Raw genomic sequence first — 19071 nt, 5'->3', positions numbered from 1 at the left:
ACCAGACCTTGTCTCCGGGCTGCAAAATTAAGTCTCCCCTTCGTTTCTTATCGAATGCCTCCTTGTTGTCCTCCTGGGCTTTAGTCATAGCTTCTTGTAGCCGTTTGTTGTTGTCCGAGAAGAACTCCAACATGCTTTGAGTGGCTGGCACCGTACTTTCTGCCAACAGGTCAGGCATGAACGTGGGATGGAACCCGTAATTTGAAAAAAACGGAGACTGCCCTGTAGCCGAGTGATTCGCGTTATTGAATGCGAATTCCGCCATGGGTAAGAGTGTCAGCCAGTCGTCCTGTACAAAAGATGTATAACACCTCAGGTATTGTTCCAGCGTCTGATTGGTTCTCTCTGTCTGCCCGTTCGTCTGAGGATGGAAGGCGGAGGAAAACGAAAGCTTAATGTCCAGAGCTTTGCACAGGGCTCTCCAGAATCTTGAGGTGAATTGCACCCCACGGTCGGATACCACATCTTCAGGAACCCCATGTAGTCTAACTACTTCTTTGATGAAGATCCTGGCCGTTTCTTCTGCTGAAGGGGTCCCCCTTAGCGGTATGAAGTGGGCCATTTTTGACAATCTGTCCACGATAACAAAAATTGCCGTATGACCCTGGGATGGGGGTAGCTCCACTATAAAATCCATGGCAATTTTTTGCCAGCATCGTGTAGGAATGGGTAGTGGGCGTAGCAGCCCCCAGGCCTTGTTTCTGGTCGGTTTATTCCTCTGGCAGATCTCACAAGATTCCACGTATCTTTTGCAATCCTGGTTCATCTTAGGCCACCAAAAGGTGCGTTTGAGTAACTCCAGAGTCTTTGCCGTTCCGAAGTGCCCTGCCATGGGGTGATCATGGCAGTGCCCTAACACCTGTGTCTGCACCTCCTTTGGAACCACAATCAGTCCTTCTTTCCGTATTAACCCTTCCTGGCGGGAGAGTGGCATGTCTGGCATTGTGGAACAAGTTTCAGATGCGTCCTGCAACCTAGCCCTTAGTTCCGTTTGCAGAGCCAAAAAATTACCAGCAGACAGGATGGTATCCGGTTTGAGTTCCTCCTCAGGGTCCTCAAACATGCGAGACAGGGCGTCAGGCTTTGTATTCTTTGAACCGGGCCTATATGTAATGTGAAAGGTGAACCGCGAGAAAAACAGGGCCCACCTGGCTTGGCGTGGTCTTAGGCGTTTACCTGTTTTCAAGTACTCAAGGTTCTTGTGGTCTGTGAAGATCAGGATTGGGTGAGCAGCTCCTTCCAGTAAATATCTCCATTCTGCCAATGCCGTCTTGATGCTTCGTAAAGCAGACCGCTGTCCCCAGACTCTGGAATAACTCTGGGACCAAAGGTAGAGGGTAGCGGTTCTTGATGGTCACCCGATTTAATTCCCTATAGTCAATACAGGGTCTCAAGGTTTTATCTTTCTTCTCCACAAAGAAGATACCCGCCCCTGCCGGAGATGTGGAAGGGCGAATAAACTTTTTCTGGAGGTTCTCCTCAATATAGTCCTTCAGTACCCCTAATTCCTTTTCCGATAGCGGGAAGATACGGCCAAAAGGAATCTCAGAACCTGGCAATAAGTCAATGGGACAATCATATGGTCGATATGGTGGTAGTGTATCAGCCCCTCGTCTACTGAACACGTCTAAATATTCATGATATACGGTTGGTACAATCTGTCTTAGGTTAGCGTCCTCTTCTGCACATAAGAGGATATGGGGGGCCCGGGGCCCAGAGGCCTGGCAGTTTTTCTGACAATAGTCTGAAGAAAAACTAAGGGACCCGGTTTTCCAGTCGATCTGGGGGTTGTGGGCCTGCAGCCACGGAAGCCCCAGGATCACTGGAAAAAGGGGTGACGCAATGGCGTCAAAGTGTAGTAATTCCCGATGGGAGCCCATTACGGTGGTGAGTATGGGAGGGGTCTCTTGGTCCACTAAACCTGATTTTATTTGGGAACCATCAGCCAAGAACAAATTGAGCCCCCATTTCCTGGCCTGTAATGGTATCTCCTGCTGGCGGGCAAAGTCAAGGTCCAGGAAGCAACTGCAGGCCCCCGAATCAATGATTGCAGTGGTTACCACGGTTTTCTCTGGCAGCTGAAACAAAAGGGGTACCGCTAAGTAATTGGACTGACTTATATTACTCAAGGAAACAGGAACCGAAGATCGAGACTTACATGTCTTCACTGGACAGTTTCGCACTGCATGTCCAGCTCCCCCGCAATAGAAACACAGGTTCTTGGCCCGCCGTCTCTGGCGTTCTTCTGGAGTAAGGGTCTGCCGCGCCAAACCCAGCTGCATCGGTTCTGGCACATCAGTGGAGACAACTGGTGGAACAGTAGCAGAGACGGAATGACCTGTGCCTTTGGGGGGTATCCAGGTAACTCCTTGACCCTGGCCTTGACCTGTCCTCTCAGACCGGCGTTCCCTTAACCTGCGATCAATCTGAATCGCCAGGTCGATCAACTCCTTTAGAGACCCGGGGAGGCCAACCCGAGCTAACTCATCTTTTAGGCCCTCCGAGAGTCCGACCCTAAATTGGTGACGTAGGGCGGCGTCATTCCAGTGTGTGTCCCCCATCCATCGCCTGAACTCTGAGGCGTATTCCTCCGCAGCTCGACGACCCTGTCGTAGGGCACAAAGGGTGGTTTCAGCCGAAACCGCCCGCTGGGGGTCATCGTACAGAACTGACATGGCCTTAAAAAATGCGTCTAAGGTCTGTAACTGAGGGTCCTGCGTTTCCCTTAGTCTAAGGGCCCAGTCCTGGGGCTCATCCTGTAGAAGAGAAATTACAAATCCCACCTTGACCGACTCTGTGGTAAACGCACGTGGTTGCAGTTCAAAAAACAAGTAACATGCGTTTTTGAACGTTCTAAAACGTGCTCGATCTCCCTGAAAACGTTCAGGCATGGGAACGCGGGGTTCGGCTGGTGGAGCTGCAGCCGCAGCCCCACTGGGAGATTCAGAAACCGCCCTAGTGTCAATAGCTGAGGCCTGACTCTGAGGGGACACTCCAGATAACGTTAGGGTGTCAAATTGATTTTCTAACCGACTACACTTGTCCTGCAGGTTAGTTACTGCCTGGGTCAGTCCGGACAAATGTTGGCACATCTCATCCCATGGAGAAGGCGACCCTCCAGACTCAGACATGGCCGAATGGTACTGTAAGGGACCGCCTGACAGCACCTCTATCAGTCCCCCGGTAGAGCCTTCCCAGCGTGCGGAGTCTAAGCACCGGAGCACTTGTTTACCAGGGCCCCTGATGGTGGGGATGGACTTGGAGCGTTCCGGTACCAGGTCGCAACTACCAGGTATCTCCAACAGGGGTAGAGGAGTCTGACAGGGGCTCCAGAGAGCTAGGAGTCTGATGTAAGGGAGCCTAGTGATTCCTGCGGGGTGGATGGATGGATGAGCTAAATCAGAGTCATGCAGGCGATAACTAGAGGATCGGTAAGGTACAAAACGGTAGGCAAAGGATAGTCGGGTCACACGCAGGGTCAATACCAGGAGGTCAGATCTAAACGGGAACATCCGGGAGCAGAGTCAGGCAAGCCAAGGGGTCAGGACGGGAGAAGGCAACAAGGTCAAAACAATCCAGCTCAGAAGTACTCACACACAGGTAACAGGATACAAAGACCATTCGGCAACAAGTGTCTGTGCAGGGCTAGCTTAAATAGGCCGCCTGCACCTGACAGGCGTAGCCTGGGTCCTAGTGCCTGTCTAGTACTGTCCAGACGACAGGTACGCCTGGGTCCTAGTGCCCTGCCACCTATACGTCTCGGCAGACACCTACGCATGTGTAGACCCATACGTCGCGATGGTTCCTGACACATGTACTCTGATAGCTAGCTCCTTCTTTCACAGTTTCTAAGACTTGCATCCCTTTAAGGCAGCATCGCTGGTGAGAATCACTTATTGCCATCTACAGCCTAACTATCCATTGCGTTTTCTGTATGTTCTTACATCGATTGTCTGTACGTCTCATCAGTTTTTCTTAATAGTTCCAACCCACCCTGTTTTGTTAAACCCTCCCCTTCCTGAGGATTCCCGCCACACACACCCCCCCCCCCCTTCCTGCCAGGCCATTTTTTGTGATACAGCGCCGCTTTACTTTAACTGACAATTGCGCGGTCATGCAACGCCACAACCAAATGAAATTTACGTACTTTTTTCTCCCACATATAGAGCTTTATTTCGGTGGTATTTGATCTCCTGTGTTTTTTTTCTTTTTTGCGCTATAAACAAAAAAAAGTCCGACAATTCTGAAAAAAAAACAACAATATTCTTGACTTTTTGCTATTAAACATCCAATAAAAAAATTTAAAAAATCAAATTTCGTCATAAATTTCGCCCAAAATGTATCCTGCTCCGTGTCTTTGGTAAAAAAAAATCCCTATACATGTAAATTAATTGGTTTACGTGAAAGTTATGGCGTCCACAAATGGCGGGAAAGATACTGGGATTTACTTTTTTTTTGACTAGTAATGCCAGCGATCAACGACTTATAGCAAGACTGCGGCGGGCATTCTGACACTGGGGGGGGGGGGGGACTGACTCAGTGTCACCGACATCCCCAGTGACACCAATAAAGTGATCAGAACTGAATATGAATCTATAACTCCGAATCCATAATTTCAAATCTATAAATCAGGATCCATAATTTAGAATCCATAATCCAAATCTATAAATCCGAATCCATTATTTATTAATCTGAATCTATTCATTTGAATCCAGAAATCTGAATCTATAAATCAAAATCTATACATTTGAATCTATAAGTCAGAATCCATAAATCTGAATCCATAAATCCAAATCTATAAATCTGAATACATAATTTATCATCTAATAATACGAATCTATAAATATGAATCCATAAATCCAAATCTGTAAATCCAAATCCATTTTTCACAATCTATAAATTTGAATCTATAAATTTGAATCCAGAAATTTGAGTCTGTAAATCCGAATCCTTAAATCTGAATCTATAAATACGAATCTATAAATCTGAATCCATAATTTATCATCTAATAATACGAATCTATAAATATGAATCCATAAATCCAAATCTGTTAATCCGAATCCATTATTTACAATCTATAAATCTGAATCTATAAATTAGAATCCAGAAATCCGAATCTGTAAATCCGAATCCGTAAATCCGAATCTATAAATCCGAATCCATAAAACCTAATCTATAAATTTGAATCTATAAATCAGAATCCATAAATCCGAATCCGTAAATCCAAATCTATAAATCTGAATCCATAATTTATCATCTATATATCCGAATTTATAAATTTGAATCCATAAATCAGAATCTATAAATCAGAATCCATAATCTGTAATCCATAAATCCGAACCTATAAATCAAAATCTATAAATTTTAATCTATAAATCAGAATCCATAAATCTGAATCTGTACATTCGAATCCATAAATCCGTATCCATAAATCCAAATTTCTAAATCAGAATCCATCATTTATTATCTAATAATCCAAATCTATAAATATGAATCCATAATTTACAATCTATAAATCCGATCCATTATTTACAATTTATAAATCTGCATCTATTAATTTGAATCCAGAAATCTGAATCTATAAATCAAAATCTATACATTTAAATCTATAAATCAGAATCCATAAATCCGAATCTATAAATCTGAATCCATAAATCCGAATCTATAAATCAGAATCCATAATTTATCATCTAATAATCCAAATCTATAAATATGAATCCATAAATCCAAATCTGTAAATCCAAATCCATTATTTACAATCCAAAAATCTGAATCTGTATATCCAAATCTATAAATCCGAATCCATAAATCCAAATCTATAAATTTGAATCTATAAATCAGAATCCATAAATCCAAATCTGTAAATCCAAATCCGTAAATCCGAATCTATAAATCCGAATCTATAAATCCAAATCCATAATTTATCATCTATAAATCCAAATCCATAATTTATCATCTATAAATCCAAATTTATAAATTTGAATCCATAAATCCGAATCTATAAATCCGGATCCATAATTTATCATCTATAAATCCAAATTTATAAATTTGAATCTATAAATCCGAATCCATAAATCCGAATCCGTCAATCCGAATCCACAAATCTGAATCTATAAATCCGAATCCTTAAATTAGAATTTATAAATCACGGAGGTCTGAGGTTCACATGTTGTCTGGTAAGACGTTGGGGAGGATGTGATCTTCTCAGCACCTCTGAGGGTTGTTGGTGCTGATTGCAGTGGGGGAAGAATTTCAGAAACAGCTGAACCCGTCTTTAGGTCTCTAGACTGCTGACTGTTCACTGCAGATTAAAAAACAAAGCAAAATGTAGTTGTTCTCGCCGGAGTTAAAGTACAACCTAAATATTAAATTCTAATATCAGATTTAACAATTTAATTTATTTTCAGTCATTGTTCACCTTTTTACATCTGCAGCTTTTCATTAAAATAATCGCTGGTGATCCTGCCATGAAGATTCTTGTTCAGGCACTTCCTGTAATAGGGTGACAACGCTCTGCCTCTGTCTCCCAACTATGCTCCTGTGTTGTCACCCTGTCCCACAGGTTTCCAGTGGAGACTACAAGTGGCCATTCCAACAACACACAGGCGTGCCCACTGGTATCGCCATCAGGAAACCCGCCCTGAGAAATGCTGTGCAACCATCGCTGGAGAGCATGTAGACAGGAAGTGGCGGCAAAACAACGTACAGGGGGATCAGCTCTCCTGAGATGTAACAAAGGAGGAAAAGAAGAAAAAAAATGTTTCTTGGAGACAAAAAAATTCAACAATTGTTTCTGATAGACAATGATTTAGCAAACATCGGGATCTACTTATATAGCAGTGAATGGAACTTACCAATATCCACTGTTGGTGAATCAATCATTTAAAACACGTACATCAGGAATATTTACCTGCAGTGAATGTCAGATTCACGAATTTATAATCACACCCCATAATATCGATCAGTATGGTCTGTTCTAGATGGTATATATGGCATTTATATCTATAGTATGTAGGATTTATATGGTATATACAATATGTTTTCTATGGTATGTAGTGTACATGGTATATACTGTATGTACTGTACGGTATATATGTTTTATATGGTATATAAGGTATACATGGCATATATGTATGGCAGCCCTCGAAAGTCCACTCGCCCGCTCACATTGGGCGAGTGGAAAAGAGGTGGGGGTGAGCAGCACTGGGACAAGGGGTGTGTGGGAGGGACGGCGGTGGGGGCGGCAACCAGCAGCGATCTCCTGTATGACTTTCAATGAAGCAGCTGAAAGCCTCAGGAGGGAGAGGAGGAGATGTGGCTTCCAGCTGCTTCATTGAAAGTCATACAGGAGATCGTTGCCGGTCACCTCAACCACTCACTCATCAACCCTGATTGTTCAGTTTCTTTCTGCCCCCCTCGCTGTGTGCTCCTCAGTGCCCAGCCCCTCCCCTCCCCCCGTCCTCCACACCAATAGGAGAAGAGGGGTGAGAGGCTGGATCTGCTCTGCCTCCCTCTGTGCTCGCCTGTGCACACTTTGGTCTGTGCAGCTTCAGAGGAGGTGTGGACATAGAGCAGCCAAGAGCTCTGATGCTTTTGACTGAGCATGTGTGTTCGACACTCCTTCCTCCCTCCCTTCCTTCCTTCCACCGACCCTTCCCTTCCTTCCTCCCCTCCCTTCATTCCACCCCTTCCTCCCTGCCTTCCATCCACCCCTCTCTCCTTCCCACCCCTCCCTCCCTCTCTCCCTTCCTTCTCGCTCCTTCCTTTCTTCCACCCCTCCATTCCTTCCCACCCTTCCTTCCACCTGTCCCACCCTTCCTTCCACTCCTCCCTCCCTTTCACTCTTCCACCCCTCCATTCCTTCCACCCCTCCTCCCTTTCTCCCTTCCTTCCATCCCACCCTTCCTTACACCATCCTTCTCACCCCTCTATTCCTTCCACCCCTCCTCCCTTCTTTCTTTCCATCCCTCCCACCCTTCCTTACACCATCCCTCTCACCCCTCCCTTCCTTCCACCCCTCTCACTCTCCCTTCCCTCCCTTCTTTCCACCCCTCCTCTCTTTTTTACTTCCACCCCTCCCACCCTTCCTTACCACCCTCCCTCACATCCCTCCCACCCTTCCTTCCACCCCTCCTCCCTTTCTCCCTTCCTTACTTCCACCCCTCCCACCATTCCATCCCACCCTTCCTTACACCATCCCTCTCACCCCTCCCACCCTTCCTTCCCTCTCTTCCTTCCTGGCATTTCCTTTCTTCCTTCCTTCCCTTCCTTCATTCTGCATAAAACATTTAATAGTGCCAATTCATCAGATAATTTATGAGTGCGTGTTTGGGGTGGAACTGAGGGCGGGGCAGGATAGGGGTTGGGTGGGGCAATTGGTGGCAAGTAACTCTTAGGTCCTGGCTAGTAGCTCAGGACTTGAATTTTTTTAGATGGTATATATGTTGTATGTGGTATATAAGGAATACATGGCATGGAATGGTATAGATGGTATATATGTTGTATGTGGTATATATGGCATATATGTATAGATGGTATATATGTTGTATGTGGTATATAAGGCATATATGTATAGATGGTATATATGTTGTATGTGGTATATAAGGCATATATGTATAGATGGTATATATGTTGTATGTGGTATATATGGCATATATGTATAGATGGTATATATGTTGTATGTGGTATATATGGCATATATGTATAGATGGTATATATGTTGTATGTGGTATATATGTATAGATGGTATATATGTTGTATGTGGTATATATGGCATATATGTATAGATGGTATATATGTTGTATGTGGTATATAAGGAATACATGGCATGGAATGGTATAGATGTTTTATATGGTATATATGGCATATGTAGGGTATTGATGGTATATACTGTATGTTTTATATGGTATGTACAGTATTTGTGGTATATATAGTGCAGTATATATGTCCCTGTCGTTGGTTCCTCGGGTCCGCAGTACACGGTGTACATATGTTTTGTCTGGTTCCACAAGTGCGCAGTAGTCCCGGAAGCCTCCAGGTGACAGGCCATTGATCTCAGGTTATGTACATCAGTAATAGTCATTAGAAGAGGTCGGCGGGTGAATGAGTCGGATGTTCTAAGAAATGACTGAACACTTCATTCACCGGGATAACGACATGCAAATTACCGCTGATTTGCATACAGATAGACTGACTCTCTATTATCTGGGGAAAGTGACCTCCAGGGAGGGGGGGGGGGAGTTCTCTTTGTGGCCCAAAACAGAAAAAAAGAGAGCAAAAACCCTATATGGACCAATCACATGTCTTATATAATTCTATAACTGGAAGAGGAGAGACCGTTGCTAGGTTGCTGTCTGGGTTGTACTGCGCTGGGGAATTTTTCACCTTAAAGTGGTTGTAAAGCTCAGACATTTTAATATGAACAAAGCACATCCCTCTATAGTGTGTACTTGTCTCAGTCCAGACCACTAAGTGTCATGACTGTCTGATGCTTCCTTCCTCTGCTATCTGAGTTATTATGTCTGAGTTTATTGAAAACTATCCCAAGCTTTGCCCATCTCACAGAGCACTGTTCAATCCATCATCCGAAAATGGAGAGAGTACGGCACAACTGCCAACCTACCAAGACATGGCCGTCCACCTAAACTGACCGGCCAGGCCAGGAGGGCATTCATCAGAGAAGCAGCCAAGAGGCCCATGGGAACTCTGGAGGAGCTGCAGAGATCACAGCTCAGGGGGGGGGGGGGGGGGGGGAATCTGTCCTCAGGACAACTATTAGTCGTCACTCCACAAATCTGACCTTTATGGAGGAGTGACAAGAAGAAAGCCATTGTTGGAGGAAAGCCATAAGAAGTCCCGTTTGCAGTTTGTGAGAAGCCATGTGGGGGACACAGCAAACATGTGGAAGAAGGGGCTCTGGTCAGAGGAGACCAAAATTGAACGCTATGTGTGGGGGAAAACTAACACTGCACATCACCCTGAAAACACCATCCCCACCGTGAAACATGGTGGTGGCAGCATCATGTGGTGGGGATGCTTTCTTCAGCAGAGACAGAGAAGCTGGTTATGAGTTGATGGGAAGATGGATGGAACCAAATACAGGGAAATCTTAGAAGAAAACCTGTTAGAGTCTGCAGAAGACTTGAGACCGGGGCGGAGGTTCCCCTTCCAGCAGGACAACGACCCGAAACAGAGCTACAATGGAATGGTTCAGATCAAAGCATCTTCATGTGTTAGAATGGCCCAGTCACAGTCCAGACCCAAATCCAATGGAAAATCTGTGGCCAGACCTGAAAATTGCTGTTCCCAGACGCTCTCCATCCAATCTGACAGCTTGAGGGATTCTGCAAAGAAGAATGGGCAGAAATGTCCCTCTCTAGATGTGCAAAGAGACATCCCCAAAAAGACTTGCAACTGGAATTGCAGCCAAAGGGGGTCCTACAAAGTATTGATTCTGGGGGGCCGAATACAAATGCCGCCACAATTTTCACAGATTTATTGGTCACAAATGTTGGAAACCATTTCTCATTTTCCTTCCACTTCACAATTATGTGCCACTTTGTGTCGTTCCATCACATCCAATCCCGATAGATACATTGTAACATGACAACATGGGGGGGGGTACATTGTAACATGACAACATGGGGGGGGGAATACATTGTAACATGACAACATGGGGGGGGGATACATTGTAACATGACAACATGGGGGGGGATACATTGTAACATGACAACATGGGGGGGGATACATTGTAACATGACAACATGGGGGGGATACATTGTAACATGACAACATGGGGGGGGGGATACATTGTAACATGACAACATGGGGGGGGGATACATTGTAACATGACAACATGGGGGGGATACATTGTAACATGACAACATGGGGGGAATACATTGTAACATGACAACATGGGGGGGGGATACATTGTAACATGACAACATGGGGGACATTTCTAGGGGGAGGGATACATTGTAACATGACAACATGGGGGGGGGATACATTGTAACATGGCAACATGGGGGACATTTCTAGGGGGGGGAGACTTTTTCCAGGCTCTGAATCATCTCTAATAACACACCATAGCTGTGCTCATCATTCTTCCTATAAACAAATTCATAAATCCAGAACTAATGGGATCCAATCCCAGCCGGTGAAGGTGAATCGATTCCTTCCGAGACGCATCGTGTGCAGGCAGCAGCCTCTCATTGTTCCCCCGTCTTCCTCCTAATCCCTCCATTGTGAATCCAGTTTACTTGTCACTCCTTTCTGAAGTGCGATAATCCTCTTACAGTACAAAGCCGGGTGTACCAGGGATGGAGGCGGGGCTCCTGTTCCTGAAGCAGGCTGTGCATGGAAACGAAGAGTGATACACCATTGTCAGTCACTCATCAGTCCCAGTCCTAGGTCATTGCCTCTGAGCAAGGCTTCCGCCGCTCAACCAAGCAGAGGACGCTGGCACCGCAGCCATGGAGACCTGTGTGCTTTCTTCAAGGGCCAGGCAGCATGAAGCTCAGTGCACGAGCAACACAACTGTGCATTCACTGCTGAGCCCTTTGTGTCTATAGAGCAGGGCTACTGAATTAAAATTCAAGGTGTTGCCATCAGAGTGCCCCTTTACATCCGGTACTCCCATCACAGTGCCACCTTACACTCAAAGTGCTCCTTTCCATCATATTCCCCATCAGAGTGCCCCTTTCCATCACATGTGCCCATCAGAATGCCCCTTTACACAGTATGTGCCCATTTGTGCCCCCTTAACATAGAATGAGCCCATCACAATGCCCCTTTCCATCATATTTCCCCATCAGAGTGCCCTTTTCCATCACATGTGCCCATCAGAGTGCCCTTTTTCACAGTATGTGCCCATTTGTGCCCTCTTAAGATAAAATGAGTGCCCCTTTTCCATCATATTTCCACATCAGAGTGCCCCTTTCCATCACATGTGCCCATCAGAATGCCCCTTTACACAGCATATGCCCATTTGTGCCCCCTTAACATAAAATGAGACCATCAGAGTGCCCCTTTCCATCGTATTCCCCATCAGAGTGCCCCTTTCTATCGTATTCCCCATCAGAGTGCCCCTTTCCATCACAAGTGCCCATCAGAGTGCCCTTTGCCATCATATTCCCCATCAGAGTGCCCCTTTCCATCATATTCCACATCAGAGTGCCCCTTTCCATCATATTCCACATCAGAGTGCCCCTTTCCATCATATTTCCCTGTCAGAGTGCCCCTTTCCATCACATGTGCCCATCAGAGTGGCCCTTTCCATCACATGTGCCCATCAGAGTGGCCCTTTCCATCACATGTGCCCATCAGAGTGCCTCTTTCCATCATATTTCCACATCATAGTGCCCCTTTCCATCACATGTGCCCATCAGAGTGGCCCTTTCCATCACATGTGCCCATCAGAGTGCCTCTTTCCATCATATTTCCACATCATAGTGCCCCTTTCCATCACATGTGCCCATCAGAGTGGCCCTTTCCATCACATGTGCCCATCAGAGTGCCTCTTTCCATCATATTTCCACATCAGAGTGCCCCTTTCCATCACATGTGCCCATCAGAATGCTCCTTTACACAGCATGTGCCCATTTGTGCCCCCTTAACATAAAATGAGACCATCAGAGTGCCCCTTTCCATCACATGTGCCCACCAGAGTGCCCCTTTCCATCATATTTTCCCATCAGAGTGCCCCTTTCCATCACATGTGCCCACCAGAGTGCCCCTTTCCATCATATTTCCCCATCAGAGTGCCCCTTTCCATCGTATTCCCCATCAGAGTGCCCCTTTCCATCACAAGTGCCCATCAGAGTGCCCCTTTCCATCACATGTGCCCATCAGAGTGCCCTTTTCCACAGTATGTGCCCATTTGTGCCCCTTTAAGATAAAATGAGTGCCCCTTTCCATCATATTTCCCCATCAGAGTGCCCCTTTCCATCACATGTGCCCATCAGAGGGCCCCTTTCCATCACATGTGCCCATTTGTACCCCCTTAACATTCAATATGCCCATCAGAGTGCCCCTGTAAGACCACACCCTACCTTGAGGGCAGACAGGAGCTGTGTCGGGACCCTTGCTGGACTCCTATGTACAGGCAGGGCTCGGGAGCCGGAGAGACAGCGGAGTGACGCACACGTGATATCATGTTGCCGTGACAACCACGATGCTCAGCGGCAGATCTGTCATTGCCGGCTGGCGGTCCGGGTGGCAGTGCCGATGGGGCCGTTTGCGGTCCACCATTTAGTGACCGCTGTTCTATTCCTTTTAAAAACTCCAATTTTCTTTTCGATTCGGATCATTTGTTATTCTGGACAAAATTTTCTTTCCTTACTTCGGATTCGTTTAAATTCTTTCCTGTTGTCATACAGAAATTTGGATCCATCAGAATCCCTAAATAATGAGAATGTTGTTTGAATTTTCGATTCGATGAATCGGCGCACATCTAATCATTTGTTTCTATATGTGACTTTGTGCCTTAGCGGCCGTTCATTGGAGCCCCTCCCCCAGAGCCGATCCTCGCAGGGCGCACGCTGTGAACAATGCTTAATGGATTCGCACTTCCAGCTGCCAAGCGCTCCGATAACAACAGCCGGCAAAAAGCTTCCCGAAGACGCCGCGTCCGCCATATTTCACCGCCTCTTCACACCTCAGCCAGGAGCCCATCCATGATCCGGCACCCTCGGCTATTTTTAGACTCCCCAGGCAGTTTATGAAGGGAATAAAGTGTAAATAATTGGCGCAGAAAGTAGCGGCGGTGTCGGAAAATCGGATTATTAGTTTTGGGCAATCAACTGATGAGCAGTAAAAATGATTGGTGGGCACTGGGGGGGGGGGGGAGAAAATCCCAACGTCTCAATGTGCCGGGACATCAATATTAATGGTCGGATGGTGGAGGGGACCTCGGCCTGCCAGGGGAGACGCGGAGAGACGGCGAATGAGGCTCGGAGCCAATGAACAATGGACTCTCGTTACGTGAATGGATGAGTCTAGTGCCACATGGGCAATAAAATGCGACTTTAGGAAAGGAAATTCTGATATGTTGGCATTTAAAAAGGATCTGATGACCACCTTCCGAGTCCCGGGATCCCGGGATCTGCTTCCTACAGCAGTATACAGTATATATACACAGGGTGTGTTAGAGCCGCAGTGGCCCCGCCGAGGCTCCTCTGTACACTGCGATCCTAACTGTCATTCTCAGAGTCTCCCAAGTTGGAGCACATATATAATAATGGACAGATGGAAGGCAGGTGTGCCGGGAGGGAGCCCACCCCAGGAGCCCACCCCAGGAGCCCACCCCGGGAGCCCACCCCAGGAGGGAGCCCACCCCAGAAGCCCACCTCGGGAGACAATCCCAGAAGCCCACCCTGGGAGCCCACCCCGGGAGCCGACTCCGGGAGCCCACCCCAGCAGCCCACTCCGGGAGCCCACCCCAGGAGCCCACCCCAGGAGCCAATCCGGGAACCCACCCCGGGTGCCCACCCTGGGAGACAACCCCGGCAGCCCACCCCGGGAGATAACCCCGGGAGCCCACCCCGGGAGGCAACCCCGGGAGCCCAATCCGGGAGCCCACCCCACACCTCCTTAAAGGCGCATGCACTCATGGGATGCCCAGCAAAAGCATAATGGCAGCTGAAGGCATCCAGTGCATCCACGCATCCAATTCAACAATAGATTTCCCCCAGCAACAGGAGATACCCATCAGCAACAATAGACCCACCCAGCAACAATAGACCCTCCCAGCAGCAATAGATCCCCCAGCAACAATAGATCCTCCCAGCAGTAATAGATCCCCCATTGCTTGGCCAATCCCAATGCACTGTCAGAACACAGTGCATTGTGGGGCGCGGTGGGCAAGTAGCCCGCCAAACGCCCTAATCGTTCGTGTGTTCTCCCAGGGACGGCCCATGTGCGACTCAAACATGAAGCCCAACCCTAGTTGTATACATCGTACAGATCCGCCACCTCATAGGGGGGGCCAGGACATCCTGCTAAGTGGGATTTTTTTCCAAGTAATTGTGCATTTTTACTTATACTTATCATAAAGGGGGACTCTAATGGGGACCCTGATATAAGAAGCATCTCAGATGTAGGGGGAGGGACTCTGATGGAGACAGTGATGTAAGAGGGGACTCTAATGGAGACAGTGATGTAAGAGGGGACTCTGGTGGAAACAGTGATGTAAGAGGGAACTCTGATGGAGACCCTAGCCTAAGGGGGAACTCTGATGGGGACCCTAGTCTAAGGGGGGCTCTGATGGGGACCCTAGTCTAAGGAGGGACTCTGATGGGGACCCTAGTCTAAGGGGGGCTCTGATGGGGACCCTAGTCTAAGGGGGGACTCTGATGGGGACCCTAGTCTAAGGGGGGCTCTGATGGGGACCCTAGTCTAAGGGGGGACTCTGATGGAGACCCTAGCCTAAGGGAGAACTCTGATGGGGACCCTAGTCTAAGGGGGGCTCTGATGGGGACCCTAGTCTAAGGGGGGACTCTGATGGAGACCCTAGTGTAAGGGTGGCAATAGTGATATAAGGGGGGTCTCTAAAGGGGACCCTGACATAAAGAGGGACTCTGATATAAGAAGTATATCTGATGTAATGGGGAACTCAGATGGGAACCCTAGCCTAGTCTAAGGGGGGACTCTGATGAGGACCCTAGTCTAAGGGGGGACTCTGATGGAGACTCTAGTGTAAGGGTGGTAATAGTGATATAAGGGGGGCTTTAAAGGGGACCCTAACCTAAAGAGGGACTCTGATATAAGAAGTATCTCTGATGTAATGGGGAACTCGGATGGGAACCCTAGCCTAGTCTAAGGGGGGACTCTGATGAGGACCCTAGTCTAAGGGGGGACTCTGATGGAGACTCTAGTGTAAGGGTGGTAATAGTGATATAAGGGGGGCTCTAAAGGGGACCCTAACCTAAAGAGGGACTCTGATATAAGAAGTATCTCTGATGTAAGGGGCAGGGGCGGACTGACAACTCATGGGGCCCCCGGGTAATAGGGGATCATGGGGCCCCTGTGTCCTTGCCCAAACTCAAAAAAGCCTATGAAAAACGTACCATGGGCATCTCATGGGGCCCCCTACTGACCCCGGGCCCTCGGGCAGTGCAGGAGTTTCCAAATGGTCAGTCCGCCCCTGGTAAGGGGGGACTCTGATGGTAACAGTGATATAAGGGGGGACTCTGATATAAGAAGTATATGTAAAGGGGGCTCTGATAGGGACCCTGATGTGTAAAATAGACAAGGTAGTCCTCACAGTGGACAGTCGGCAGACACCGGATCTGTAGCATGTAACTGGGGCTCTAACGTGAGGAGTGACATTGGAGTCTGCCCCATAGACCTCCCCCCCCCTCTTCCCACCATGGCAAACATAATAGGGCACTCAGGACCGGAGTCATCTTTGGACGGACTCTTCCATAACAAACTAAAACCTTCAATGAGAGATCCACATGGAGCGTCCTCCCCCACCTCCCCCATACAGAAAACATGTATTAATAAATGACAGGTCCTCTTTAAGTGGATTGCACTTCACCTCTCGCCCCCCATTGGTGACCCCCTTCCCCCGCGGTGTCACGGTTCCTAAAGGCCAAGAAATGAGATTTCGGCGGGAGCTGAACTATAAATTTCATGTCATCAGACTGGAGCGCTCTCCATTATCCATCCATTGGGATTGATCGGCGGGGCTCTGCGGGAATACGGAACATTCCACAACACCGGAGAGGTCGGCTAATGTGTATCCAATCCAACACCAAGATGGCCCCACGCCGTCACCTCCCACCACTTTGTATAGAAGATCACGCCGGGGAAATAACAATCCATTGATGAGACCATAAAAGAGTTTTATATTTGTTAACCCCGAAATGTCTCCATTCTTCTATTATATATGAAAGAAGATGAAAGAGACTCGGAGTAATAGAAAGAGGAGCGTCCATCCCTTCTATTCTATTCTATCTACACTGGATTGCCCCAAGTATTCCACGCACATGACCTTTAATGGCCCCCCAGTCTTAGTCCGTAGGGTTCAATATTGAGTTGACCCCGCCCTTTCCATGCACATGACCTTTAATGGCCCCCCAGTCTTAGTCCGTAGAGTTCAATATTGAGTTGGCCCCGCCCTTTCCACGCACATGACCTTTAATGGACCCCAGTCTTAGTCCGTAGGGTTCAATATTGAGTTGGCCCCGCCCTTTCCACACACTCGACCTTTAATGGCCCCCCAGTCTTAGTCCGTAGGGTTCAATATTGAGTTGGCCCCGCCCTTTCCACACACATGACCTTTAATGGCCCCCCAGTCTTAGTCCGTAGGCTTCAATATAGAGTTGGCCCCGCCCTTTCCACGCACATGACCTTTAATGGCCCCCCAGTCTTAGTCCGTAGGGTTCAATATTGAGTTGGCCCCGCCCTTTCCACGCACATGACCTTTAATGGCCTCCCAGTCTTAGTCCATAGGGTTCAATATTGAGTTGGCCCCGCCCTTTGCAGCTATAACAGCTTCAACTCTTCTGGGAAGGCCGTCCACAAGGTTTAGGAGGGTGTCTATGGGAAGGTTGGACCATTCTTCCAGAAGCACATTTGTCAGGTCAGGCACTGATGTCGGGGGAGGAGGCCTGGCTCGCAGTCTGCGCTCTAATTCATCCCAAAGGTGTTCTATGGGGTTGAGGTCAGGACTCTGTGCAGGACAGTCAAGTTCCTCCACCCCAAACTGGCTCCTCCATGTCTTTATGGACCTTGCTTTGTGCACTGGTGTGCAGTCATGTGGTAACAGGAAGGAGACATCCCCAAACTCCTCCCACAAAGTTGGGAGCATGAAATTGTCCAAAATGTCACCTTAAGAGTTCCCTTCACTGGAACTAGGGGGCCAAGCCCAACCCCTGAAACACAACCCCCCACCATCATCCCCCTCCACCAAACTTTACACTTGGCACAATGCAGTCAGGCAAGTACTGTTCTCCTGGCAACTGCCAAACCCAGACACATCCTTAGGATTGCCAGACAGAAGCATGATTGGTCACTCCAGAGAACACGTCTCCACTGCTCTAGAGTCCAGTGGCGGCGTGCTTTACACCACGACATCCGACGCTTTGCATTGCACTTGGTGATGGAAGGCTTGGATGCAGCTGCTCGGCCATGGAAACCCATTCCATGAAGCTCTCTACGCACTGTTGTTGGGCTCATCTGAAGGCCACACCAAGTTTGGAGGTCTTTAGCTATTGACTCTGCAGACAGTTGGCGACTTCTGCGCACTGTGCGCTTCAGCATGCGCTGACCCCGCCCTGTCATGTGACGTGGCCTACCACTTGGTGGCTGAGTGGCTGTTGTTCCCAGTGGCTTCCACTTTGTTATAATCCCACTAACAGTTGAGCGTGGAATATTTAGTAGCCAGGAAATGTCACGGATGGACTTATTGCCCAGGTGGCCACCTATCACGGGACCACGCTTGGAGTCACTGAGCTCCTGAGAGCGACCCATTCTTTCATCAATGTTTGTAGAAGCCGTCTGCATGCCTAGGGGCTTGATTGTATACACCTGTGTCCATGGAGGGGATTGGAACACCTGAATCACATGATATGGAGGGGATTGGAACACCTGAATCACGATATGGAGGGGATTGGAGCACCTGAATCACATGATATGGAGGGGATTGGAACACCTGAATCACATGATATGGAGGGGATTGGAACACCTGAATCACATGATTGGGAGGGGATTGGAACACCTGAATCACATGATTGGGAGGGGATTGGAACACCTGAATCACATGATTGGGAGGGGATTGGAACACCTGAATCACATGATATAGAGGGGATTGGAACACCTGAATCACATGATTGGAAGGGGATTGGAACACCTGAATCACATGATTGGGAGGGCGGGGCCAATACTTTGGGCAATATAGTATAGATAGATACACTCTGTTGTTCTGGATTGGATCCTTATAGTGACTTCGGTGGTCGGTGTTTGTACAATGGGGGGGGGGGGGGGGGGAATATAATAAAACCAGAGCATACAGAATCTGGAGTGACTGTGCTCAGTAACCAATCAGCTTCTAGCTTTCCTTTCCACCAT

At 47.7% G+C, this 19071-nt stretch overlaps 1 protein-coding gene across 1 annotated transcript in view; it reads left to right on the top strand.

The window, feature by feature from the left end:
• LOC149442009 (ALK tyrosine kinase receptor-like) overlaps positions 1-19071 on the top strand; it is a 407251-nt gene that overhangs the window by 181585 nt on the left and 206595 nt on the right. The window lies entirely within an intron of this gene.

This window comes from Staurois parvus, unplaced genomic scaffold (assembly GCF_062004578.1).
Source record: "Staurois parvus isolate SC_StPar_1 unplaced genomic scaffold, SC_StPar_1.0 ptg000923l, whole genome shotgun sequence".
NCBI lineage: Eukaryota > Metazoa > Chordata > Amphibia > Anura > Ranidae > Staurois > Staurois parvus.
The sequence above is the reverse complement of the archived record's forward strand: the minus strand, read 5'-3'. Positions and strand labels throughout refer to the sequence as shown.